Source organism: Ambystoma mexicanum, chromosome 1q (genome assembly GCF_040938575.1).
Source record: "Ambystoma mexicanum isolate Mex_15411 chromosome 1q, UKY_AmexF1_1, whole genome shotgun sequence".
In the NCBI taxonomy this organism is placed as follows: Eukaryota; Metazoa; Chordata; class Amphibia; order Caudata; family Ambystomatidae; genus Ambystoma; species Ambystoma mexicanum.
This window is the reverse complement of record NC_090922.1, coordinates 1,481,369,914-1,481,392,709: the sequence shown is the minus strand read 5'-3', so window position 1 is coordinate 1,481,392,709 and position 22,796 is coordinate 1,481,369,914. Positions and strand designations below refer to the sequence as shown.

The 22,796-nt window shown below is 44.1% G+C and overlaps 1 protein-coding gene across 1 annotated transcript in view; it reads left to right on the top strand.

The window, feature by feature from the left end:
* The window catches only part of LOC138550118 (uncharacterized), a 494,885-nt gene that overhangs the window by 299,890 nt on the left and 172,199 nt on the right, over window positions 1-22,796 (top strand). The window lies entirely within an intron of this gene.

Below are 22,796 nucleotides of genomic sequence, written 5' to 3'. Positions count from 1 at the left end.
GCTCAGCAACCATTCACAACACTACATCTAAGCATCCTGTACGGACCTCCCATAGAACCGTCCACTCTAGGTCACCAGAGTTGAATCCAAGGACAAGATAACCAGCGTCCTTACTTCGCCCCTTTGCCCATCCCTTACCCACTCCAATGGGCTGCAATGTGATATGAATGCAAATTAAAAACAGGGAATAAATAATGTAATTAGGACCCACAGTCAGCCTATGTATCCTCCTGCAATAGGAAGGTGCATCAAATGATTGCTAAGGGGCATGGCTCTAGTTGTCAGCAAGCACTGCTCAAGTTCTCCTTTGACTGATATCCATAAGCTTAGACTCAGTTATGACTGCATGTCTCCCTTGTGGGCGGAAGTGGCGAGAAGTGGCAGTCAAGGCAGCAGTACACTTTGATTTGCTTTGTGTGCAGTCGGAAACTGAAACTGCTGCGGTGCCTTTAATTTCCTACAAGTCTATATATTGCAGTTCCGGGTGCGGAGCGTCAGGATGAAAGTGGCGAGAAGTGGCCGTCAAGGCAGTCAATGCGGGCAGAGCGTCTGTGAGGCAGAGACTGTACCTCGAACATAGTGCTTGCTGCCTGTGCTGAGAGACTCCTCCATTTGTTTGTGACTATACGACCGATAGTGACCTGAAGAAGTGGAGTCTTCTTTCTACCTCTATACTGGATGGGAGGTGGAACAATATAAATACACTTCTCTGGCATGGAGATCGAGAGACATCCACCTTGTGGATTTGGTTTCTTCTTCCCTAGGATGGATCCATCCTTGGAAGCAATGAGATTTTACCTGATGCCGTGCACCAGGCTGCAGTTGAAATCACAGGTGAGTGGGCTGCCTATAAAACTATCAATGTTGAGAAGCGTCCATTACACTCATCCCCTCACTTTGAAACATCACACAAGCGGGTTAACGTGCCAGCAATGAACAACGCTAAAACATGGCTACAGGACTCCAAAGGGGAGGTGGAATGCCTGGGAATTACACATGCAATCAAAGGGGAAAAACACCTAAACCTTTTGTTACCATGGTAGCGACCTCCAAGCAAGATCCCCTCGATTTGAAGATAAATGGGAAAACTCCAATATCATCCTCTGAAGGCTTATCTAGCACTCATTTGAGAACCTCCTTCCACCCGAGGTCCTCTCCTGACCTCACTGATGCAGACATTTTGGAAAGTGAAGTAGCGTTAAGAGACCCATGAGCGTATGCATTGGAGGCATCCAACACCGGTGCCTAGAATCATTGATATATAAGATTCAGAAGGACGATTTAGTTGCACAGGCTACCTGTTCGTAGAAGGCTTCCCCGCTTGTGGTCCAGACCTCCAGAGTAGCAGTAGGACCTGCAGCCTCTCCCTTGACATCCTCTTCGAGATTAACACCTCCCTTTGATGATGCACCAGAAAATACCATCAATGCAAAAGCAGCGTCTGACCTCGCTGAAATAGAGGATACAATAGAGGTCAAAGTAATATCACACAAAGAGTCTTTGACCAATAGCCCCCAAACTTTGGAGTGACCAAACAAATATTAATCCTACGTTGATGGCTTCAACAGCGCTGTCACGGTCATTGACCTCACTGGTGAGCAACAAGAACAGTCCTACCTGCATACTGAACTCAGAAATCCTTCAAAAATAAATGCCTTTACCTTCCAAAACTTCCCAGCACTTGATTTCTTTTTCTATGGAAAACAGAGCTCGACACCATACACTCAGGGACCATCATCCTGTAGTCACGTCTTTGGATGGCTCAGTATTTTCACCTAAGCCAATGGGTAATCCTAGACAGGTGGGCTCTCCCGTCAGCATTCCAGTCACAATGCAACATGATGGCAGCGCTTACAATCTCGCTGGCCCCTTTTTTCAAAATGTATGAGACTGTTAGTAAAAACATAAAGGATCACACCACACCCCTGACAATGATTCATTCAAAAATCATATTAATTGACTCATTTGTCACATCTCGACCACGAGGCACAATGTGCTAACACAATTCAAAAGAAATTGCAGGAGTCTTTGGACTTGGAAAGAGCAGACAAAACATGTCTATTTAACTCAGTGCTGGATCTGCTCCAATTAAAATCGTTGATTCAAAACAGGAAAGCTGGACAGACAATGGCTCAGAGACTGGACTCAAACCTTTCAGCGAATGATGATTGCATAGTAGTGACGGCATCCCTAGGAAACTGAGAAACACATGATTCTTCAGAAGTCCCATTGAGAAGCAGAGAAGAGCCATCCGTGGGATCCTGGGTCCACAACGGATCACGAACACAGACATTCACAGAACGGATCTGAAAAGTTTGTCCATGGAGACCATTTTGAATCAGATGACAAATACACCTGAACGGCAGTCAAATTTTTCCATCACCCAGGGCATCTCTGGTCTAGAGCCAACGGCTACCACACATCCCTTTCATATATTCCAGAATCGAAGAAAAAAGAGGAAAATTACCAGTGTAACAACAAAGGATGAACCGGGATCTAAACAATCTCCCTATGCCTAAAAACCGGAGTTCTAGCAACGCTTGTGCATTTATTAGAAACATCCAGATCCCATGTGATATCACTTCTCGGGATGTGATTAAAAAAGACAATCTGGAAAAAGGGCACAAAATAGTGGCTTCTGCAAAAGGTATAGGAATGGACTTACTGTCAACCTGCAAGAGGGTGATGGCAACTTTGAACAGACTCCAGAAAAGGGAGTGAGTGGGCACAACCTATTTTCTTGGTTTTCATATACATTTCAAAAATGTAAATAAAAATTATTTGGTCCTGTCGCCAGCTGCCTCCGCATTTGCAAGGGGTGGTGTCGATTGAAGATGCACAAATGACTGGATCGGGTTTCCCAGTACACTGGAAGGACCTAAGTGGGCATTTCCACAGTGGTTACTTGAAATTAGCAAATGAGTTTTGGTAGTTGTTCATGAAAAACTTCTTGACGAAACTTTTTAGATTTCAAAAAAACTTTGATTATTTATTCAATTACACTTCATGACAGGTCTTTAGTACCATTTTGGTCGTCCAATGCATTTCGGTCTGTAGAAGACCTTCTTCAGGGACTTTGTGTGTGTAATTGCCTTATTGATATGTTATTTCTTGTTCAAAAGAGTTTCCAAAATATTCCCTCAAACAGTATTGCTTTGTAATGCTACTGTGTTCTTGTTAAGTTCTTTTTAAATAATGGTTCGGTCAGAAATTTTTATTGTCCCTACAGGTCGGCCATGAGTTTTTAAGCCTAAGTTGCTCGATTTTAGAAAAAATTCCTATGGACCTTATCCGAGTTTTCGTCCATTAAACGCACACGAAAAAAGGCACCAGGGCGCTGCCATTTTGTGATAATCCTATCACTTGCCCCATCGCCCTGGCTAAACTGCTTTTGCGGCACTAAATCATATCCCCCGCCCCTGAGCCTGACATTATCAAAACATACATATTCCCCGCCTCTCTCCGTGACGTTACTGTGCTGTGTAGGCAAACGCGCCCAGTCGTCTTCTACGCGACTTCACACAGAACCCGGAAACCAACACAGATCAACTCACAACACAGCGCGCCACAATTCGGAATATGAAACTGTACTTTAAAATCAAACAGCAATACGGTACATTTGGTAAAGTACATTTATTTGACATTAAATGTTTAGAGAATATTCAGCAATTGACATATTAAATCGGAATGGAATTTTTTTTCTTTTCTCTCGATCCGCAAATCCTTTAAAGTTTATCGTGAGTCACGCGCTGTTCCTTTACGGTACACAGGGTGTTGGTTTTCGTTAAAAGAAGCACTTTGGTCGCACGGTGAACCGCAAGGCTGTTCCATCAACTAGGCTCTATGCCACCGTAAAGGTTAATATGTTGCTTCTAGCCGCTAGTACTGCGTAAGGGCATATGGGCCCTTGGCGATCGTCCCATAGAATTGTCAACGTTGTGCAGTTGTTTACAAGAAGCTGCAGCTGGCGATTAAAAAATCTGTGGACCGGGGTCTGGAATAGGTGGCAGTAGCAGTACGGTAGGATGTACCTGTTTAGAAAACATAAAAATTGAAATTAGTCTCACCAGCCGATCTTTATTACTATTATTCATTTCATTTATTATGGCCGAGCTAAAACTATTTGCTTGCGAGGATAGTGCAATGGAGTATGTTCGGCTCTAAAAGCAATGCGAAAACTAACGAAATAAATCGAGGTTAACATACAATGTAATGATTTTTTAGCATTGAACCACTGAGAAAAGACTGTTTGTCTACATGTGTGTCGAATGGGCACATGCATGCCCATGTGCCCGGTAGAAAGACGATCCCACAAATGTTTTACTTGCTCTTCATTCATTCAGTCATTCATTCATTCTTCATTCCGGTATAAAAGCGTCTAAAGAGTTACTTACATTAATTTTGCCATTTCCATTGTGTCTCTGCGTAATGCAGTCTGTGAATCCCACTGTGTTCGTGCCAACGATTTTTCATATACTGAACTAACATGAAACTCGGTCTAGTTTCAGAATTTTCAGTATTATCGTCTCTTATGTTATTGCACCCCTCCTTCAAATGAAATCCTTTCGGCATGGTCCCTGTCTCTCAAGGTCAAAAAATAATAGAACCTTATACTGCCAGTGCGAGTCGCGGGCCTCTTCAGCCCGCGAGCAAAAAATCAAAGTCGCTGACCTTCACTCTGCATGAGCATACATTCTTACTTTGCAACATCCCATGTAAAGCCATCTGTGAGAACTTGAATTTTCGACTCCATCTTTGTACTAGGCCTCAATGTGCAAATGCGAACTGGCTTCTCTCCCATCTGCAACGCCTCGCTTGGCGCGTTCTAAGGCCCTCAATTTTGTCCTAGTTGTCCGCAAGCTTTGCAGCCCTAGAGAACCATAACTATGGAGACATTGACTTTTTGGGGGAAGGTCAGGGAAAGTATAAAGTACCTGAGGAGTTGAGTTGAAAGTGAGATTTATTGTTTGTTTGTTTTATTATTTGCAACGCGCAAGCCTCACCTCGGTTAACAGTGCTCAGCATTTACATGAGATTGCGAAACTTAGTTAGATCAACAAAAATATATACATACACATATTCACAAGGTCAGCGATATGAAGTGAATAGGGAGAGAAGTCAAAGATGACACCCATGTTGTTCGCCACCCAGGATGGTGAAGGGAGGGTTTAGGGTTAGCATACTTTGTATGTACACTGTACAATAACATTATTTTCAAAAAGACAATCAGGTTACAATGATTTAAACCGGGATTTGTACTTCTCAATGAGCTCTGCTTTGGGTGGACATGGCACAGAGGCAATGTTTGGTGGCAATGCATCAGTGCTGTGCCCAGAAACGCTCAAAATTCCATATCTGTGCTTCTCTAGTACAGTAACAATAAGGCCTTTAACAAAGTCGCACTCCATTTCCTCATATACTGGTTTCACCACCCATTTCATACTTCATTTTGCAAAGGCTGCAGTGTAGCGAGGCATCCCTACATTTCCCATAGTCCTAGATTGTTCACGGCGCACATTCTCGTTATGGGCCAAGACAGCTAGTAGAGTCCTATGTTTAATGCCATGTATGCCGAAATGCAATCGCTTTGGCCTGTACTTTAGGCACATATCGTGGAACACCTCCAAACCTCCTGTGTGACAGAATTCTGTCAGTCCCCTCAAATCTCTTGATAGAGTTTTATCGAAAACAATCTTCTCAATGGCTTTGTGTGTAGGTGAAGATGGAATCAACCACTTCTTCTTCCTTGCCTCCTCTGGGGACAAAGGGCCATGTTCACATTGGTGGAAATGTAGGTTTTCTGACCAGCGCTGAACATTGGTACAGTGGTGCATCAGTGACCGCCATTTTTCAAGTATGATTTCCACTGACCCTTCACAAGTTTTGGAGCTCCACCAAAGATGGTTGCCGATAGACTGGGACCACTGTGAAATACTTTCCAAACCTTTTTTTTTTCCCTGCAGCAAAGATTTTCTTATTGATTGATTTAGCAAGATGCCATACATCAAATTGATGTTTAATATGTGGGAACTGCTCTCTCATTGTCTTGGCTATTGAAACATGTCTGTCCGTGGCTATGAGGTCGATGTGCATTCCCCTCGATTGTAGATATTCCAATGATTTTATAAATCCTAGTTTCTCCATGGCCACTGAGGATTTACATTGGGACACCTGCACGACCACCAAACTCACAATTTTGTTACTATCCATGTCCTGAAAGTGGTAGGTGCAGTACTTTGCAGAAAATCTAGGGCTGTCGCACTGTCCATCGCCGGCTAGCCTGAATAGTTTGCCTTCGAATGTACTTTCTAGAGACAATTGTTCAATTTTCCAAGCATCCCTAATGGCCGGAAATAGATAATCATGTTGGAATTTGTAGTACTGTGTTTTAGAAATTAAATGGAGTCCCACAAACTGATAGAAAGACTCTGACTTTCTAAAACTGGACCCACTAAAAAGTGAGGCAGCTGCACACAGTAGATTGCCTGCTGGCAGTTTCCCCAGCATCGGTTGTGCAGACCATGAGAACGCATGATTTAATCTACAGGCGGCATTTATTGTGACGTTACTGCCTTGTTTTTGACGAGTCACATGAATCAATGGCTTCCGACATACTTTCCCTCTGACGGAATGCCCACATTTCAGCATACTTATAATATCCATCAAACAACTGTCGAATACTATGTATTTGCCCTCTTTCATTAGACTGTCATCTGGCGTCAAAGTTGTTTTTGACTGTATCGTTGAGGACATATCACCACAATTGAAAGAAATATCGCTGATATCAAGTTCTGATGCGTCGGTGAATACTGCTGCTGGTTCATTCTCTGTCATTTCAACATCTGTTACTTCAACATTGATGGGAGAACACAACAATGTTGGCAGCTTTTTGGGTGGCATTTATTTGGCCGGTGTAGATTGTGTGAATTGGTCTGCGACTACTTCAGAGCTATCTTCAATACATTCAGTATAATCTTCTTGTGGTGGTACGGTCGCACTGTACCAATGGTCCAATAAAACTTTACCGGATTCTCCGGACACATGCAATTCATGTTCTGGCCATTGGACATAAGCATCTCGAGTCTCAACACGCCGCGTCTGAATTAATAGTTCCTCCATATTGTAAATTGTCTGGCAAGCAACATCTCTCATTTGCTTCACTGTCTGTGTATGTATAGTTTGTACACCCACCGGTAACTAGAGGACAGATTGGAAAAGGGATGTTCAGTTTAAACATAAGATAAAGTAGAGTACAATTGACAGTAAAAAAACATAATATAGTCCCCAGCACAAAACAATTTCTAAAATTATGAACTGTTTGTAACTAACCTTATTTTTGTTTCTTTTCTTTGCAACTTTCTTGACTTGAACTTCAACATCTGCACGCTGTTGCTCGAATCAGTTTCCGCATGTCTTCCCTTCCTCTTGCGCTGCAATGACTATATTTTCTGGATCCGCATAGACAGCACGGAATGACGCTCCGTCGACTCCCTGAAACATAGTACTTTCATTACTATGTATCACAATATTGAAAACATAAAACACACGTGAGGACGACCACACAGGTACATCTCAATAGCTAACCACGAATTAAACATTGTGTAGAACAATCAAACGACAAGTATTTGAGCTCTGATGATCTAGTTCAATGGAACTGTCAGTATCCATACCTCTGGCTCCGCATAGACTGCCATGAATGATTGTATTGGAGAGGGCACCTCAGCAACTCCCTGAAACACAGTACTTGCATTAGTATGATTTTTAATATTGTAAACATAACACACACTTGGGGTCGACGGCACAGGTACATATAAATAGATAACCACAAATGATGCATTGTCTAAAAGAATCAATGGATATCTAAATATGAACCGATTTAATCGACTTTTTTCTCCGATTTCTTTAAATCTGCCTCACCTACAAGGGATGTTGTGATTGTAGAGGAAGCTCCGTCGTCTCCCTGAAACACAGTACTTGCGTTAGTATGGTTTTCAATATTGTAAACATAACACACACTTGGGGTCGACGGCACAGGTACATATAAAGAGATAACCACAAATGATGAATTGTCTAAAAGAATCAAGGAATATCTAAATATGATCAGATTTAATCAACGTATTTCTCCGATTTATTTACATCTGCATCATCTAAATGGGATGTTGTGATTGTAGTGGAAGCTCCGCCGTCTCCCTGAAACACAGTACTTGCGTTAATGGGGAAGAAAGTATAGCAAATGGAATCACGTTATATGATCACGCTCGATGGAGCTGTCAGTATCTATACCTCGTGCTGCTGAAGAATATCTATGTATGTTGTAAATGTAGTGCGCACTTCCGAAAGCTGTTGTGCCGATTCGTATACGCATGGTCCCGCTTCCACTTCAGCCTGGAATTACTTGAATGTCAGGCTCTGCATCAAGTGCAGGGGTTGACACTCCATCAACTGCCTGAAACATAGTACTTGCATTAGTAAGGATTACAATATTGAAAACATAACACACACTTGGGGTCGACCACACAGGTACATATCAATGGCTAACCACGAATGAAACATTGTGTAGAACAATCAAACAACAAATATTCCAGCTCTGATGATCTAGTTCGATGGAGCTGTCAATATCCATACCTCGTGCTGCTGAAGAACATCTAGGGATGTTGTCAATGTGGTGGACGCTTCAGCATCTCCCTGAAAGACAGTACTTGCATTAGTATGGATAACACTAATTATAACTGAAAACAAACACCAGTGGACGAGTGGACGATAACTAAGGTGTATATCAATTGGAAAGCACTAACCAAACATTCGGTAAAATAATTACACGATACATAAAAACTATTACTTGACATGCATAAAACAAGTCTGTAGCGGAAAAGCCAAGTAAGATTACCTGATACCCGCTAGAAGTGGTTGATAACTGCGAGCACGTCACGGATGTAGAATGTGCTTGCTTCAGATTCAAGGGATAGTCAAGCAGTTGTAAAGGTAAATTATTGTTTGATAATGAAATGCCAATATTAAAAATTGCCATGTAAGGCGACAGAATACTTGAGAGTAATGCTATTGAAAATGCGCAATATAGCACAGTTCCCTGTGCCCATATATAGATTTCGTTTGTGGATTATGAAATCTAAAAAGAATATATTGATAAATATCATTATTCAAAAAGCTAGACACTCATATGAATTTCGAAAGTATTACAAGGGACACAACACCTAAAATATCAATTAATCCATTCAGCTACCTACACACTACCGCAAGGCCTAAAGCTAAATCTGGACACTTGACTCACCAGTGGCGTAATGTGGACGAATAGCGAGGGAATAGCGTTTGCTAGCAATTTTCGTGTCGTTCGCCGTTTATTCTTCTTTGTTACCCAAGATGTGGTGTACATGTTCGAGGAAAAGTGCCGGCTGCAGATGCGGTATCGATCACCCCTCTTGTCCTCTAAGACTTGTTGGACTCAACCAGTGGATATCCGCAATGTCTGACCCATTCTCTTATTCGATCAACAGTTTTCGGGAATACATGCAATGTAGTGCCTTCAGATTTAGCATGGGTCTTCGAAGGGCAACCGCTAATCGAACAGGCAGGCATTGTTGAAAATTCTGAAAAGTAAATATCGACATTATTATACAATTTTGATGAATAAAAATGTGATACAAAAGTAAAGGAACCATACAATGTACTATGCAAGGTTTGTTTCATTCGCCGGAATACCTATACCAGTTCATCATGAGCGGCTTAGTATTTGAATAAGATGCATAAATTTATAAATGATGTGACTAAACTCTGAACATGTGACTCGTCCCTTGGATGTTCTGTCTTGCATGAGAAGGAAACATGCTTACATTATAGACTGGACACCCGAAGGATGCAATTCGATGACAATTGACACAGATGAAAATAAATAGATCTATTGATAGCATAACAATTGAAACTCAAGTCAATAGCAATGAGACTAATGAACATAGCACTATTGAGTACTCTACTCGCAAATAGATAGAAATTTAAAAATCAACGAAATATGAGTAGGATACATGGCCTTACCTTGACCAACAAACAGTTGGATTCAGCAAGCCAAGCAGTATGTTGCAGGAGAACAGGTAGATGGCCACAGGTAGCACAATTACGAGTTTGCTGGAAGCGGTCACAGAAGTTCACGGATAGCACGACGATGAGCAGATTAGCATAGATCTCAGTGGTTCTCAGGTAGCACGTTCAGGAGTTGACTTGCAAAGCACAAAGATGTTCTCATGAGACATATCAAGTGGTTTATAAAGTATTAGAAACAGGGGTGTGTTTGTGAATGAATGACGTATGTATGTCGTGGTATTATGTGGTTTGCCGGGGGCCGGCCAGCGTGAGGGGGGCCTTCCTGGAGACACGGGGTCTGAGGAGGCTATGTGAGCGATGGCCCCTGGGCGTGGAATACCTTTTGAAGTGTACATGGTGTTTGGCACCTTGGCCGTTATTGCCCCTGACGGCACACCATTGCAGCGCTCATCCCCAGGTGCGAACTGCCTTTGATGGGGGGGTGGATGGGCCGGTGGGCGTGCAGGCAAGGCACAGGAAGACTCTTGAATGGAGACACACTTGATTCATTTAAAAAATCGAAACAAGCGTTGTTAAAATATATGTGGTGTTTTATTTTGGTTCTTATTTTGATGGCACAAAAATACAAAACTTTACACATTGTACAGGTCAGGTTGCAGCACAGCGAGGGAAAATCCCCTGTACTGACCGCTGTCACTGGGGAAAGTTTGTCTTATGGCACGAATGGCACAGGCAGGTATTACTCTTCGAACGCGGTGTCCAAGCCTCCCATGAAGCCACCATGTAAAGGAACGATAGGCCACCAGCCTTTACCACCTGTGAAAAAGAATGATACAAACTGTTTTTAAATGACCAAGATAAGTTTATTAAACGTTTGTTGTCAATGACAATTCTTGTAACTAATGGCATTCTGCTCGGACAAATGCTATCTAGGCACTGCACACTATTGAACGTCTTTCATGCGTTACAATGATATGTAGATGTAATTTTGGATATAGGAGACGACCATGAAATAGTAGTGGCATCACAACCAGAGTATACTTACTCGTTACTCGGATTACGAAGTTCGTGCATAAGCACCATCATTATCCTCAACACGGACCGTGTGAGGCAGGCTGCCCTGAAGTCTGGCAGCTCCGTGATGCATTGCGGCCGTGGATCGCCTTCTGAAATGTAGGCCACACATCCCAAGTTTTCACGGCATCAGCAGTTCTCGTCCTCGGTTGGCATTAGCTCGCACCGATTGCATGTGCACCAGGTGGATACACTGTCCATGCGACTAGGTCCAGTGTCTTCATCCGTTGATTCGTCCTGCCAACTGCCGTCCGAAGCCCCATCGTTTTCGCATGTTTCCCTTTCCAGTAGTTCCTCCTCGGTATACTCGGGCTCGTACATGTAGGGCATTATTGTAGCCGCTGTGTGGTAAACAAACTAAACTAATTTATAACAATGGTACAGGTGCTCACACGGCTACAAGCGGCGAAGGTAGCTGACCAGAGCACAAAAACGAGTCACAGAATACTCAAAGTAACACAGAGAGAGGAATGGAATCGAAAATCTGCTGCTGTGTGTTGTGAAATGGTCTGTTTATACTTATTGAAGAAAGAGGCATCCTGTCATTTCCATGGCGACACGTCATTAGCTGAAGCGCAGCGATTGTTGACACAAGGCGTGCTTTGGCGTTGTGAAATGGGCGGTACGCGTCTGCTGATGACAGGCTCAGAGGCGGGGAATATGATTTAGTTCTGCAAAAGCAGGTCAGCCAGGGCGATAGGGCAAGTGATAGGATTATCACAAAATGGCAGCGCCCTGGTGCCTGTTTTCGCGTGCGTTTAATGGATGAAAACTCGGGTAAGGTCCATAGGAAATTTTTCTAAAATCAGGCGACTTAGGCTTAAAAACACATGGCCGACCCATAGGGACAATAACATTTTCTGACCGAACCATTCCTATAAGCAATAAGAGTCTTTTGTCTGAAAAATCTTGAAGCTCCCAAATATAATCTCCACCACACTGATCAGATACGAACTGGGCCTCACCTCATTACAAGCAAGGACGTCGCAGAAAATGCTGCCACTTTTTCAGCAATGCATGTTGCTGACTCCCAAGAGTACTTACCAAATATTGAAAAATAAACTACTTAGAGGTGGTAATTCTCTTATAGAGCAATGGTCCAATGGATGCCGGTTGACCTTGGAGTATTTGCACTCTTATCTAGAAGAATTGATTAACATCCCTAGAAAGGTGAAATGGAAACTGTGGCAAGACGACTGGATTAAAACCCAAGAGGAAACAAAGTCGCACCGCCTGCAGAATGTCCTAAGATAGGAAACCAAGGCTTGGGGCGTACTCCCTAAGTATCTGATCAAGGCTTCCAATGTGTGGCATAGGATTACATTGGGGTGCAGATTCTGAGAGCTGACCAAGTCATTGAAACACGTGACTTGTTCAGTCATGTCTTGACAGATCTAAGACTAAATACATGGGCAAACTGATCGAAGAGCGACAAGCAATGGATGCAGGAGAAATCTGAATTTATTTCCTAAAAGGAGAAAATCTCACGGCTACAATTTGTTTGATGACATTTTTAAATGCGGTGTTTGAAACAAATATTTTATCTATCCGATGTTTTTAGGATGAGACCATAAATTCACTCATCAGAACTGGTTTTGAATGGGGGGAAAAGGTCTGTGCGTATGATAAAGGTTTCTAATAAGTTGCAAATAATTAAAAAACAAAACAAATCTCTTTGCCAGTTGGAGCCAATAAAGTGTACCCCTTGAAGAGAAATATATGATTGCACGCAGTGTGGAACCATTCTCTTGTTTCTTGATCTTGCATGTTATTATGTTCTTATCTAAAGCTACATGACAAAGGCAAGCCAACGTGGAAGTACCTGTGGTACTATATGGTGACTAATAGCGGACAAGATCATTCAACATTATTGCTGACTAATGGCGAACAAGATCATGTAACATTTTTGGTGACTGACTGCTGACAAGATCATGGAACATTGTTCAGAAATGTTTAAAAGGCCTGGGGAAGTTGAAGGAAGGAATCCTTGGTATGCGTCTAGAAAACAGTGCTTTTCGTTTCACCAGAAATGCGGGGATTGTGGGCAAAAGCTACTTCATGCTATGAAGACGGGACCCATTCCTGGGATTGAGTTCACATCTGAAAAGCCCATCTAGCTGATTTGGGTTAATCATGAGTAACTTCTCTGGAAGAAGGTTTGAATTTGGCAAATCAGCGCGAGAGGTTTTAGAGAAGCTAAGCGACATGTAAAAAAGACTTCCAGTTGGATGAAAATGCAGCCTTTTCGCATGTTCACTTGTAATACCGGATAACTAGTGCAGAACTCAAGTTGATGGGCACCCAGAAACCCTCTCCTTTCCAACAGCTCCTTGAGGACAGGGCAGGAGCCAAGCAGGCAAATCATTAGCCTATAATGGACCCTTAGCTGTGAAGGTGAACTTGATTAGTTGTAGTATATGTTAAGATGGAAACAAGGTCTTACACAAGATATCGCTTTGGAACCATGCCGAAAGGGCTAGCGAGGCATCACAATGTCCCATGGTGACGGAGTGTTTGCACAAATCAAGCTACGCGTGCTTACTCACCCAACCAACAATTGCCTAAAGTCTTTCCTCTGCAGCCCCTCCAGAACATGTGTAGACAGTAGGGAGTGGTGGCCTTTTCTGTATATGGTGGAGCTGCATGAAAGCGGCATACCTTTGGACTGAGATCCTGACTAAGATCAGGGACATCACAGGAACTCCCTTCCGGTTGACCCCTCCATAATCCTACGTGTAATAATGATGTTGATAATCATTACTTGACCTCTGGGATTCTTCTAAACAGAGGCCTCACTTGCAGAATTCTGCAATAGTCCCCTTGACGCAGAATGAGAAGGTAAAGGAAGGCCCTTTGCTGCGGATGTGCTTCTCAAAATTAGTGATCTGGCAGTGATGGAACATAATACGACTACAAAGCACAAACAATGGACTAAATATTTGAATACACAGGTGCTGTTCATAAACTTGACGTGAATGGAGACTTCATGAGTTCCAATGCCAATTCCTGGTCTCTCTAGATTTGATCTAAGGAGGAAGCCTGGCCCCGAAGTCCACACTATTAGAGGCATTGAAGGGGCGCTGTGACTGAAGGAAAGACATTGACAGTCGATTCTTCACCAGGTATAGTGGGAGCTCACATGTGGTTCAAACTTCATTGGGAAAGCCAAAGAGTTTCTGTGTAAGTGGACCCCTCCATTCAATCCACTCTTAAAACTAAAATGACCCCTCGAAAGGTTGTTTGACTCACTGCAGCAGAAACATCTACATTTGACTGATTGCATTAATTATATTAAACCTTGCCATGATTAATCAAGTCATTGGGCAGTTTCACAAATATCCTTCATTGCTTTTTTTAAATAGTAGAAACCACATGAAGAATTGAAAAGTTATGAAATGAAGCCCACCGTGACTTCTCAATCATTTTCACACATTAACAGCCACATTAACGTGAGAGTTGGGTTTGGGCGGTTGCACCAGCAGAACAGAGGTGCAGAGCACGCATCCTTCCCTTCCGGGCCTTCCCTCTCCCAAGTGATCCACCTCTAAGGGCCATGGGTCACCTAACCTAAGGTTTCTCTGTTTCTCATTAGCATCACCTAAATTACCCGCATTGTGCGCAGGAATTGTGCCCATATGTTGTAGAAGCTTGAACAGCACTTTCCCCTGCCTTGTCAGACTATGTTGTGGCCCCAGCAGCCATATCCCATAAAATGGTTTAATGTTTTGGGTCTCACCCATAACATGGTTCTTTGTTGCTTAGTTAGTAAATGCACGCTGGCCATGCACTTCCAATATCCAGTATATATTTCTTGTTAGTAGTCCCATATGCCCAACCTGTTAAGGATGTTGGTGAGATCCCCCAAATTCCAAAAGGTCATTAACCTCCCAGGCTGGATGTCAACAGAAGGCTTCCCTCTTTCTACATTAGGACTCGGTCCCACGTGGGGTTTCACTTATGTAGAACTATTGATGTTGGGAGTAAGCAAAGTATGTATGTGGCTGCAATTACTGTACTGTATAAGGACTATTTGCCCTAATGCATGTCCAACACAAAACCCACTTCTCTGGATATATGGCTCTCCCGAGAACATCCTGTGTACAGTAACTCAGTGCAATTGAACAAGTGAATATACTAGTATGAAAGAGTAAGCCCAAAATATATGAATGGGAGCTGGCACTTCAAACATAATACATACATAAATGCTACTCCCAAGCAGGCAATAAATATATTTGATGTACTACAAACAGACGATTAAATGAATAACCTTACATTCACTCCAAACAGAAAAAAAATATCATACAAAATTATTAATTTGTTTTATTTCTATATATACATGATATATACATTTGACAGCACAAATCATTAAAAGGCACATTCAGCATGCTCAATTTACAAACGCTAAATAAAGCTGACGATTGGTTACTATTGAAGCATCTAGTTGCTGAAGACAGTTGTAGACCATATATTGGACATACACAGGCAATACAAACACAATCATGAAAACTAATATATGCATAATTTATCCAGCTGAAATAGATTACAAAATAAATAAATCAGAAAATATTGATCTAACTCTTGGTCAAAAAGATCCATGCTTTGATGAAAAATTCATGGTCGACATGTGTGCAACATTTCAGCGTAACCAGAAAATGACAAAAGGGCTTCATCGGGACTAAAAACATAATAATAGAATTGCTCCTAATATAATCCAACAAGCCATAATACTAGCGAACGTTCTTGATAAACTGCTATAATTTACACAGCCAATTCAAAATTCATAACACCAGGTGTCAGAGGTATCCAAATGCTGGAAGAGGATAAAGATGGCGCAGGTAATGGTCTACTTTTCTCAATGCATCCAACCCCCTGCAGACAAACTGTCTGTTCAGAAATGTTAGGGTCGAGACAACAAGTCAGAAAGACTTGAAAGTGCTTCATTAATTCGGAGACAAACAAAACTCCATGTGTTCTAGTTATGAATCACATCCATGGCGATACCCAACATTAATGATTGCGCTCTGCCTAAGTGGCATCTGAACCCATAAGCTGGATTTCGATAGAGGTTTCGCCATGAGTGCGATTTTTACCTTGCACATGGGTTTTTTATGCCTTGATACCGGGAAGTACAGAAAGTGATTGGGGTACCGTCCCACTGAATTGGTACTGGTCCTCGGCCGAGGTGCTTGCTTCATAGCACATCACTGGACATGCCTAGGAGGCACCATCCACAAGCAACATTTTACTAACACAGCTTTCCGTTCACACAGTGTTGTCTACAGTAGCCACCCAGCCAAATTCTGATCGTAAGTATGGGCATATACATTGATTATTTTTCCATCTTTAATATATGATATGGTTTGTGATGACAGATTTAGATCTCGACAAAAATTGAGAGCAAATTGAGGAAGTTAACATTGGCCTCATACAGAGATGTGCACGTCAGATTATGCAGTTTACAGTTTGCTTCGTTTTTTCTAAGTGATCATAATAAGAATGCATGTTGTCCTATACGTGACACCATGCTAAACCTGATACCTTCCTATGGCTCATGAATGCAGTCCTTTCTCAACTATTTAGTTTTGCTTTCGGTTCATATTCACTGAGGTTTTCTACTCATTCGTTTGTTGATCAACCTCAGAACTATATGCCTTTTTAACTACTTGAGTAAATAAATCCAAAGTGGATCTGCTGTCTAGTATTGAAATTAGGACTGCCAAGATCTTATCTATAAAACAACTAATGAAAAAAATCCAATTCACTTTAATGATCATTTTCCAAAGTGATATTTACTAGAGCGGTCATTTCGCCTTTCAGACAGGAAAACAAGCAAAATACCAGTGTGTAGTAGACTATATAGGCAAAAACCTGACGCAATCTGTCTTGTGTTATGTTGTTGTGGTTTATGCAAGATAAGTGCATTTATTTCTTGTGCGTTTTTTAGGCGCTTATACAGCAAGTAAATTGTGTTTCAAAGCACCCACAGGGCAACAGGGATGGAACATGGGATTGAAAAACAATTAAAACACTGAAGGATAGAGACAGACCTACTAGGCCTTGTGAGCATTTAGAACCTGCAAGTGAAGAGAGAGGAGAGGGGAAGAGGGAGTGGGGATAAGTGCTGGGAGTGCCCGTGCTCGTGAATGAGCAGCAGATGTAAGTGCCCAGTGGAGGAAGTGCTAGGGCGAGGTCAGCTGCCTATAAATAGGTAAGTGCAGACCTACGCTGGCATAGGCCAGTGGGTGCCAGGGAAAGTGCTCAGAGTGGGCGAAGGCTGAAGGGGATTCGATGTGGGAGGCCAGTGCCCAGAAGGACACATAAGGGCCCTGCTCACCAATCTCAGCAAATGTGGGATTAGCAGAGGAGGGAGAAAGGGAAGGATGAGGTGAAAAGGAAGGTCTTGTGAAGCTTCCAGAATTTGAGGAGATTCAGCTCAAGACGAAGAGGAAGGGGGAGGCTGTTCGATAAGAGTGAGCCAGCTGAGGAAAGGGATCGAACTCTAGCCCTCTGTTTAACAAAGCGCTTGACACACAGAGAGCTGGTACCAGTGGAACATAGAGATTTAGAGAGAGAGTATTTAGTACGAGCAAGTTGTAGATAGCGTGGTCTCCGGCCCCAGACAGCCTAATGGATGATGCAGAGGGATTTGAATTTGATCCTTGCAACAACCGGGAGCCAGTGGAGAATGTTTTGGGCTGGAGAGATGCGGTCCCTGGGCTTGAGGCCAAGGATAATACTCGCTGCCCTATTCTAGATTAGCTTGAGGGGTCATAGAGAGGAATAGGGTAGATTCAGGAAAATTGCTATTGCAGTAGTCTAGCCTAGAGAGAACCAGAACTCTGGAGACATTGAGATTCTGGGGGAAAATGAGAAATAGGCGAATTCCTTTAAGAAGGAAGAGTTGAAAGTGGGACTTCTTGGCAAGGTCCTGAATGTGAGGGAGGAAGGAAAGAGAAAAGTCGAAGATGTCTCCATGGTTTCTGTCTTCAGATAAAGGAAATGGGGGAGAGCCCATAGAGGATGGCCAGTGTGAGGGGAAGAAAGAGGGAGCAGGAGTCCCGATAGTAAGGATCTAAGTCTTGCTGAAATTGAGGCAGAGATAGTTGGAAGTGCACCAGGACTGAATGGCAGATAGGCAGTCCGGAATGATGGAGGAAGTAAGGAGAGGGTCAGAGGGAATTTTGAAGAAGAGTTGTGTGTCATCTGCCTAACACTGGAAGTTAGGAGAGAAGGTGCAGATGAGGTGTGCCAGTGGAGCAAGGTAAGTGTTAAAAAGCCAGGGAGAGAGGTTGGATCCCCGGAGGACACCACAGGTGGAGAAAGAGGTGGGGGGGGCAGTGCCCAGAATAACCTTGGACGGACCGTCTATGAGGAAGGAGGTCAGCCAGGCCAGTTTCTGCTCCTAGATACCCAGGGTATCATGGAGCCATTTTTTGAGGATGGAGTGATTGAACGTGTCAAAAGCAGAGGAGAGACCAAGAAGAATGAGGACACCTGGAGAATTTGAATCCAGAGATGTGAGCAGTACTTCACGGGTGTTAAGAAGAGCAGTTTCTGTGCCTCTGGATGCTCAGAATCCAGATTGATGGTCATGGATGCAACCAACAAGTTCAGTGTGTGAGGTAAGTTGGGGAAGGCTTCTCCAGGAGTTTCCCGAGGAAGGGGGTGATGGATATAGGGCGGTAGTTGGCTGGACAAGTGTGGTCTGCTGAAGGTTTTTTCAGGAGCGGGCGCACCAGGGAGTGCTTGAGGGAGGAGGGGAAAGATCCAGTGGCAAAAGAGCAGGTACAGAAATCAGCAAGTGTAGGGGCACGAGAGCCAATATTGTCCCTAATAGTTCTGGAGGAGCACAGGGAAACCTGTTTGGAGGAGACCTTCATGGAGCGGACAACTCTGGGGACCTCAGGTGTGATGTGGGAGAAGTAGTAGAGAAAGGGAAAAGGAGGGTGGGAGGCCATAGAAGACAAAGGGTTGCGGGGGAAGGGGAGTAGAGGGACGCAAGGGTGCTCAGAATGTCCTGAGTTTTAGTAGTAAAGTGTGTGGCCAATGCGTTACAAAGGTCTTGGGAGGGCTTGTGAGGCGAGGGGTGAGGAGGAGACTGCGGAAAGGTTGGCTGGTTCCCTACAGTTTTTAAATAGTTCATCCGTGTTGTTGGATGCACCAGAGACATGCGCCTGGATGTGGGCCCTTTTCTTGGCGCGGATTGACAGTCTGTATTGTCTTTGGAGGAGACAACAGGCCATTTTGTCAGAGGGTGAGCCAGAGGTCTGCCACTTCCGCAGCTCTGCACATGTGTTTCAGGGCTGCAAGTTCAGAGTCATACCAGGAGTTATGCTTAGAGGCAGGTTTCAGGGGGATCCTCATGACTGGGGCAGTAATGTCCAGAGTGTTAGTAATGGCCATATGGATGTTGCAGAGAGCAGAGTCGAGGTAGATTGTGCAGAGGGGCTACATGTGGGATGAAGGTGGATGCAAAGGCAGCAGCTGACACTCATTTCATCGTACGGATGTTCATGAACGAGGTTGGCAAAGCTGGAGGAGGTGCAGTCAGAGGGCTGAAAGGGCCCAGGTGAGAGGAGAGGAGAGAGTGATCTGACCAGGAGAGAGGGGTGATTTGTGGGGAGGGGAGTGAAAGATCAGAGAGGTTGAGGGCATCAAGAGTGTGTCCAGCCGAGTGGGTTGAACCAGAAAAGAGAATGGAGACGGAGAGCGAGGTGCAAAGGTCACGGAAGAGAGTGGATGCTGTGATAGAGTCCAGATAGATGTTGAAATCGCCCAAGAGAATGAGTTTTGAGGTGGTTGTGAGGGAAAAGGAGCAGAAATCAGCCCATTCTGAGAGGAACAGGGTGGTAGAGCCAGGTGGCCTGTAGATAGTGGCAATGGTCAGAGAGGAGGAGGGAGAGATGACCAGCTTGCAAACCAGACTCTCAAAGGAAGAGTAAGGCTGGGTGGGTATGAGGGAGGAAGGGACCCACTCAGGGAAAATCAAGGCAACCCCACCGTCAGCACGGGTGAGGCTTGGAGATGATCTTGTAGCCATCAGGGAGAAGGGAGTCAAAAGCAGTGACTGAGCTGGCATTGAATCTCGTCTCGGTAAGAGCGAGGATGTCGAGTCAATGTCTTCAAGAAGGAGGCAGATGACGGCAGAGTATTTTATGGCAGAGGGAGCATTAAGCATAGCTAGATGAAGGAGGTCTCCACCTTTGAAGGTTTTCTGAGGAGGGGACAGGGGCGTGGTATACCAGTCGGGAGATGGGGGGGTCAGAGAGAGTGGAAGAGGGAGTACCAGATGTGGGAAGGAAGTTAATGAGGGACGGCAGGAACCAGTCAAAGAGAAGGAGGTTGGGTTGAGTACCCTGAACCAAGATAGTGCCAGTGTGATAGATATTAATGATATACCTGGATGATACAAAGTCCGCCAAGAGGACCTTAAACTTGGTGCCACCATTAATGGGGAGGATGAGAAAGGGGAGAGAGTAGAGATGATATGAAGAGTCCATAGGTCAGGGGAGGGGACAGAGAAGAGAATATTGGTGAAGAACCTGTCCGGAAGTTACACTGGCATAGAAGTCTGCGATGGGTATGCCAGGGTTAGTGGTCAGGATGTCATTTATATGCAGTTTCCTTCCAGACTTCGTGGGAGAGGGAGGGTAGGTGATAGTGTAGCAGTTAGACAAGATAGGGGAGACAGGGAGTGCCATCGGGGTGGCAGAGGATAGATGAAGGAAAGAGAAGTGGCTGCACAGCACAGTCCTAGCCCAAACTCACCAAGCGGCCTAGTAGTTACAAAATGGACACACTGGACACAAAATGCAATGCAAAATGGAGTGCAGAGACGTTAGAAACACACACTTAGAGTGGAATTTCAAAAAAGGGAAACAAAATGCAGTGAAAGAAGTAGTCGATTGGGTGAGGTAAGGGAGGCAGAGTGAGATAGGCACAGTGTTGGTTCAGAGTTGTTAGTGGAGGAAGCAGTAGAAAAGTTCAGCCATCACTCACTGGTAGATCTTCAGAGAGAGCGTAGTGGTACAGGGGCCCAAGCATGTGGGAAAGCAGGCTGTACATCAGGAGGCTGCTTCATAGTTTGCAGAGGGGGAAAAAGGTGGGGGCCCTGCGAGCCCTCCTCGGCTCACTCAGGCTTAGACAGGCCCTTAGATGTGGGCTTTTGGTGTAGGGGCTGGCTAAAGTCTGAGATTTGGAGGGAGATCCTTATCCTCAGCAGGTGCCTCCCTGCTGAGGATAAGGCCTCTCTGCCACCTTACGCTTTGAGCCGGATCTCCTTAAATTCCGGAAATTCCTCAAGACTTTCCTCTTAGCCTCTTCATTCTCTCTCCCTCTACCGTGCTCACCCAGTTCTCTGTTTTCCCTCTCCCCCTCTTCTTCCTTACAGCACGCTGCCTGGCTGTCAGGCGTACCTCAGAATCTCACTGGTCCCCGGCACCCCCTCCAGTCCTCTTTCGAACTTGCCTCAGGGCCCTACACCTCACCCAAACTCAATTCATTTGAGAAATGTACCCTAGAGAGTTTCTCTCACTGCATTTACCCCAGTCTCAACCGACCGGGTGCACTTGATCCTCCCTCCACCACTGTGACCCTCCGTGCACTTGTACGATCCGTATGCACGACGCCTGTAGATCGTATGTCCGCTCTCCCTTGTCTTCACCCCTTAATTGCACTGTTAAAACTGCCAAATCGCTGCCAGCCCTATTTGCTATCTCCCAAACTATTAAATGTATTTTTGACTCACTTACTCTGCCTGTGCAGACTATTATCACCTCAGAATTTCAAGGGCTCTGAGCGACTGTTTGTTTTTTCCCCTTGTTCCCACCCTCCTTGAGCGCTTTGAAACACTTGCTTGTGTATAGGCGCTATATAAATAAACAATACCATACCATACCTTACCTGCATGCACTCCTGATAGGACAGATGACGGCAGCCCTGACCAAACGGAATGCAAGAGACACACCAGTAAACAGCAGCAGTGCCTGCCTATTCCAGGGTTGAAGCGGCGGCCATCTTTAAAGGGCTGTGAGGAGCCCATAATGAAAAGGCTCCGCTGATCTTGCTTCCCGCTCTGGTGGTCGGCCTGCTGCACGCAGTGCTTCGAAACACAGGAGTGTGTCTAGGCAATGCAGAATGCCTGCCAATATATTTTAAACATAGTACACTACTATACAGATGTGTTTATTTCCCACACTTATCAAATTCATTACGTAATATTTATTAACGTATTTACATACTAGCTGTACACAGCATATCATACACTTATCTAGCTCTCTCTCTCAGTCCCTCCCATCTCAGAGTATGTGCTTGTTTTACTTGTGCCACTTTACAAAATTTACAAAGGTGTCCTACTTGTTCTTTGGTGGCTGTGCAGCAGTGCAAAAGACGCCAGCCCTGTTGCATGCAAGCACCTCAACCTAATGTTTACAGGTTACCAGCATTCAAAATGACAGATCATTAAGGGGCTCGTCATTGTGAAATTACTACTTCTACAAAACATTTTAAGTGCACTGGAACCGCTTGCGGCCTCCTGGCCCTAGGCCAAGGCAGAACCAGAAAAACAGCTACTTAGCAGAGATTAACAAACACACATTCACTTTGCAACAAAAGATTGCAGCAGGTGGACTTCATCTCTCAGGGAGAGGGAATGTATTCCATGTAGCCGA